Below are 6,719 nucleotides of genomic sequence, written 5' to 3' on the forward strand. Positions count from 1 at the left end.
AGGAGGAGGTGTGATGGTGTAGGGGTGCTTTGCTGGTGACACTGTCTGTGATTTATTTAGAATTCAAGGCACACTTAACCAGCATGGCTACCACAGCGTTCTGCAGCGATACGCCATCCCATCTGGTTTGCGCTTAGTGGGACTATCATTTGTTTTTCAACAGGACAATGACCCAACACACCTCCAGGCTGTGTAAGGGCTATTTGACCAAGAAGAAGAGTGATGGAGTGTTGCATCAGATGACCTGGTCTTCACAATCACCTGACCTCTACCCAAATGAGATGGTTTGGGATGAGTTGGACCGCAAAGTGAAGGAAAAGCAGCCAACAAGTGCTCAGCATATGTGGGAACTCCTTCAAGACTGCTGAAAAAGCATTCCTCATGAAGCTGGTTGAGAGAATGCCAAGAGTGTGCAAAGCTGTCATCAAGGCAAAGGGCGGCTACTTTGAAGAATCTAAAATATACAATATATTTCGATTTTTTTCAACACTTTTTTGGTTACTACATGATTCCATATGTGTTATTTCATATTCTACAATGTAGAAAATAGTAAAGATAAAGAATAACCCTTGAACGAGTAGGTGTGTCCAAACCTTTGACTGGTACTGTAATCATCAACATTCACAGAATAAACACCAACACAAACTTGTCAAAGCGTTTATTCTGTTTTCAAAATACGCATTTTGAAATCTGTATTAAATCAAAAGAATTTAGAGCCATGAGATCTCTATAGGATTTTTTGACCAGGTAACTAACAAATTATTATTGAGGGAACTATACTGTAACATATTTGACTTTCCAAAGCTTTGACCCTCACATTTAAATATCTGAGCTAGCAGATGGCCAATCCACAGTAACCGACGGCAACACCGTGAAGCCGAGAGATGGGTCTTTGAATGTCATAACAGACGCTCCCTACATTAGGCCTTCCATGTATCAATATCACAAGGAGTTTTGAATGAGCTTCACTGATGTACTCTCAATATGGCCTTCCTACCTCCTGTTGCCTTCCTCTAGCTCTGATAGAGGTAGTTGTACTGCAAGGCAGTAGAAGATGAGGCAATGTGCCATTCTCAGAGTCCCTAATCACACCATTTTCCCTATATAGTGCATTACGTTTAACCCAGGCCCATAGGGCTCTGGTCAAAAGTAGTGTGCTACGTAGGGAAAGGGCTGCCAGGGACACAGCCATAGACATGTTGGAATTCACAGCATGTTCCCCATAAACAGAGAAAGGGGACTGCCAAAACGCTATGCTACACCAAGCCCCTAGGGGCAGTGTTGACCAGCCTTGACCTCAAATAGCAACTCTTACACAGACTTACACGGACTCACATAACGTTGACTCTAAAAGTATATTTTGAAGCTTTATTACAGGCCTAACTCCATGTTCATGCAGCAGATCAGATTAAAAATATTTTTTTTCCTAAACCCTTTTTGTAACAAAATATCATAGTTATCAGAAGGAGTCCAAACAAACAGAGAATGTCATGTTAGAACATAAGCGGTGGCCACACGACACATGCACACCGGCACATGCACACCGGCACATGCACACACGACACATGCACACCGGCACATGCACCGCCTAAAGTGACGTAGCAGTACACAAATATCTGTGTTGTTTTTAGAACTACTGGCTGAAATTATACATCTACAGTGCCTTCGGAAAGTATTCAGACCCCTTGACTTTTCCCACATTTTGTTACGTTACAGCCTTATTCTAAAATGGAATTTCAAAAAATTCCCTCGTCAATCTACACACAATAGCCCATAATGACAAAGCAAAAGAGGTTTCTAGAAATTATAGCAAATGTATTACAAATAAAAAAACTGAAATACCTTATTTATTTGGGTATTCGGATTCTTAAAATTGAGCACAGGTGCATCCTGAAGTTTCTACAACTTCATTGGAGTCCACCTGCAATAAATTCAATTGATTGGACATGATTTGGAAAGGCGCATAACTGACTGTTATGCATAAAGTTGACAGTGCATGTCAGAGCAAAAACCAAGCCATGACGTCGAAGGAATTGTCTGTAGAGCTCCGAGACAGGATTGTGTTGATGCACAGATCTGGGGAATGGTACCAAAAAACGTATGCAGCATTGAAGGTCCCCAAGAACACAGTGGCCTCCATCTTTCTTAAATGGAAGAAGATGGGAACCACCAAGACTCTTCCTAGAGTTGCCGCCCAGACAAACTGAGCAATCGTGGGAGAAGGGCCTTGGTCAGGGAGTTGACCAAGAACCCAATGGTCACTCCGACAGAGCTCCAGAGTTCCTCTGTGGAGATGGAAGAATTTTCCAGAAGGACAACCATCTCTGTAGCACTCTACCAATCAGGCCTTTGTGGTAGAGTGGCCAGACGGAAGCCATTCCTCAGTAAAAGGCACATGACAGCCCACTTGGAGTTTGCCAAAAGGCACCTAAAGGACCCAGACGATGAGAAACAAGATTCTCTGGTCTGATGAAACCAAGATTGAACGCTTTGCCCTGAATGCCAAGTGTCACGTGTCACGAGAATTATGTTCTCGATGTTCATAAACCCAATTCAATTAACTACTCAGCCTGAAACCCAGAATTTGTAGGAAACTGGTTGAAATGAATCAGACGGAGACCCAGCTACGATAGTCAGAACATGTATTTACGAGAGCGCTCCTGTGCATATACAATGATGTTCCCTTTATAACATTCTCTTAACATACGCACATACATACACACTAACATTAGGAGAGCTATCTACTTCTCTACAATTCTCACCACAGTTGATCACTACCCAGCTGACAGTTCCAGTCCCCCCCCCCAGATAAGGGAAACCTGAAGGGGCTCTCCCTGTCCTATCTTATCTCCCCAGAGTTATAGCCGGGTCGGTTCAAACATAGGTTAAGGCTCCTCTTTGTTTTCTTTCGGCACACACATACATTCCTCTCTTCCCAGGTCCAACCTAGTTGGACCTGTGTTTATTATTTTTAATTACTCTTTGTCCATGCTACAAAACCTCTAATCCCTAATGGTTAAGTTTCCGGGTAGAATTATTTAATCATTTATCTTAAACCTTTATAAAAATATTTTAACACACGTCTGGAGGAAACCTGGCACCATCCCTTCGGTGAAGCATGGTGGTGGCAGCATCATGCTGCTGGGATGTTTTTCAGCGGCAGGGATTGGTAGACTAGTCAGGATCGAGAGAAAGATGAACAGAGCAAAGTACAGAGGGATCCTTGATGAAAACCCTGCTCCAGAGCGCTCAGGTCCTCAGACTGGAGTCAAAGTGTACCTTCCAAAAGGACAACGACCCTAAGCACACAGCCAATACAACGCAGTAGTGGCTTTGGGACAAGTTTCTGAATGTCCTTGAGTGGCCCAGCCAGAGCCCGGACGAACATGTTCGAACATCTCTGGAGAGACCTGAAAATAGCTGTGCAGCGACACTCCCCATCCAACCTGACAGAGCTTGAGAGGATCTGCAGAAAAGAATGGGAGATCTCCCCAAATACAGGTGTGCCATGCTTGTAGCGTCCTACCCAAGAAGACTCAAGGCTGTAATCGCTGTAAGGTGCTTCAACAAAGTACTAAGTAAAGGGTCTGAATACTTATGTAAATGTGACATTTCTGCACACATTTCTAAAAACCTGTTTTTGCTTTGTCATTATGGGGTATTGTGTGTAAAATGATTTAATCTATTTTAGAATTAGGCTAGATTGATTTAATCCATTTTAGAATTAGGCTGTAACGTAACAAAATGTGGAAAAAGTCAAGGGGTCTGAAGACTTTCTGTAACACTGTATTTAAAGCTTATGGACAGAGTGCAAATTACAGGGGGCCTGAATGAGAGATGAGACCCCCAAAATGCAACAAAAATCTAACTTGGAGGGGGTCTCTAAATAATACTAATTTAACCATTCTCCTATTTGTTTAAAATGCAATTTGTACTGCTACAGTGGTAAATATTAAAATAAAAGCTTATTCCAAATTAAAGTAACTCCCCCACCACTTGTCATCCCGGGACATTCCTGTATTTCAGTACCCTTTTAGGTGTCCTGTCTTTTCTTTCTACAAAAAATGTCATTTTTACAGCAAGACACCAATTAATTCAGGATACAAAAGTGTAGACCTAATGGCAATCGTCGAATGTAATTGTACTCTTTCCATTCATTAAATGGCGGGTGGGCAGTGCACTGTTTGGATGCTGGAATTGTTTTGGAGTGGACCAACATGTGCAGGTATTGAATTGAATTGAATTTATTTTGGGCAACGGACACAGACACAACAAATGTGGACCCATAGGATATCACTTGAAAGTGTTAATCAAAACGCTGGTTTCCAAAGTGGTCCTCGATGGAAAAAACAATAACACAAGACAAAATTACAAACAACCATCATACATTCATTTATATTGACATCCTACAAAGTGACACTATTCACTGCACTTCACCCTAACCTTAAATCAACCATATTCATTTCACATTAAAACAATCTATTAATTGCACATCATACTGATCCTTCAAATAAATACACCTGACCAGCAAAGACCCCCGAATGTCAAGGTATAATTCGCATTCTGCTTATAAACACTGTTCGGTTATGTATTGTGACAAAGTAGCTCTCTGATGCAAGAACAGGCGTTCACCATTTTAGTACAGCAAAGGGCTACTGACTAATTGAAGGCCACAGGAATCCCATGGTAGTTCAATACAAAATCAGGAAGCAGACTCTCTCATTGAAAAAGGGTAGGAGAAAAAAGTTGTGTCCCAAATGGCACCCTATTCCCTATATAGTGCCCTACTTTTAACCAGGGCCCTGGATACACGGTGGCAGATTTACCTCGCTTTAGACCTGCATGCAGAAGTAGCTTTAATTGAAGGTCACCTCACAGTGAAGGAATACCTGATTTTACGCCTCTAATTACTCCGTACTAGGAAAGCAATTTTTTCTGTCAGATGTAGAGGAAGGTGATGAAGGAATGAGGAGAGGGGATGAGCAGCCTTCTATCTACCAACAAGATTAAACAGAAGAACAGGGCTGCGGTTCAAATGGCACCCTATTCCCAACATAGTGCACCACTGATTTGGGCTCTGGGAGGCAGCCAGGATAAGTGAAGACAGATGTAGGATGTAAGTGGTGTAAGATTTGACTGGAGGCGAACCAGTGTAGAAGGAGACTGGGGGTTTAAGGCGGTTTAAATCCTCACATTACCAGATTGGTATGGATTGTTTCCCGCAGATTTAAGAGAAGAATCACCACAGCTTTATTAAACCAATCCCAAGGAGCTGATGCCATGACCAACATTCCTATCCCAGGCCAGACGTGTGTCCCAAATGGCACCCTATTGCTATATCGCGCAAACAATTTTACCAGCCCTCCATTGGCCCTGGTGAAAAGCAGTGCTCTACATAGGAAACAGGCTGGCGTTTGGGACGCAGGGAACTGTACCTGATATTACTGAGGGAAAAGTGAAGTGGGAGAGAGCATCAATTAAACACTACATTTTTTAACAGAATAGATCAAAAGATCCACCCTTATTTTGAATTCCTTTCTTCTGCTTTGAGGGTCAAAATGATCATACATAGTCATAAGGATTGCAGTGTGGTAGGTGAGTTTGACGATAGATTAGCATCTGCGTCTTGTGGTCAGAATGTGACTTTTTTTGTGTGCTTTGAACCAAAATGCCCTTCTGGTACTGCGCAACTTCTATCTCCTCTTTCCATCCTTGACAGACGACATGCAATATTCACCACCGTGCCAAACTTTTTCACTCACCCTGGTTACGTCCCAAATGGCACCCTATTCCCTTCAGAGTGCATTCTTTTTTACCCTGCCCTGGTCAAAAGTAGTGCACTATAAAGGGAATAGGGTGCAATTTGGCACACATTCTCTGTATGCCTCCCAGCAGCTAACTTGTGAAATGTCGATGCTTTGTGCTCCACCTGTCCGGGACTCGGTGTGTTTTGTGTTCGTGAGTGTGTTTGTGTGTGAGAGGGTTTTTATTGCATGTCTGCTTCTCTTGCTTCTTTAGGATGGCTTCTCTCTGGAACACTCAGAGGAGAAAGAGGATGGGAAGAAGAATGCATGTTCCATAATGTCTGTATGATGACAGACATTTTGTGTGAGCCAATGTTTTTTTTTAATGTGAGTCATCCGTTGATGGATGCATGAACTGTCCGTGCACAAATTGTCCGTATTTCTATGCAAATTGTGTGATTTGACAGAGAAAAGAAAAAAAAATTATGAATGCTATTTACTCCTTTGTCATGAGTCTCTGTGTGACCGAGCCTGTTGTATGAACTGATATTTACTGCAAAAAGCATATTTGGCTTCTTTTCCCCTTCTATAACCTTCCAAAAATAACATTACTGTCTGCTCACAGCACTCAGGATGAGCAAGATAGATAGATATAGAGTGTGCAATAAATACTATTTTGTCCCGACATGAGCCTCTCTGTGTGCTTCTGTCTAAAAGACTGAGTGAGTGAGAAAGACTGTCCTACTACCTAATCCTGTAATTCAACAGAATGACATTGAGAGCAAAGCCAACCTGAGCCCAGTGAGTGATACAGAGCTAAACACTTCTGTGTCCCAAAATGGCACTCTAATCCCTGTATAGTGCACTACTTTTGACCGGGGCCCACAGGGAATCCTATAGAGCGCTGCTCAAAAGTAGTGAACTATCTAGAGAATAGGGTGCCTTTTGGGACACGCCTAGTGTCTGCTAGGGAGA

This window comes from Salvelinus sp. IW2-2015, linkage group LG27 (assembly GCF_002910315.2).
Source record: "Salvelinus sp. IW2-2015 linkage group LG27, ASM291031v2, whole genome shotgun sequence".
NCBI lineage: Eukaryota > Metazoa > Chordata > Actinopteri > Salmoniformes > Salmonidae > Salvelinus > Salvelinus sp. IW2-2015.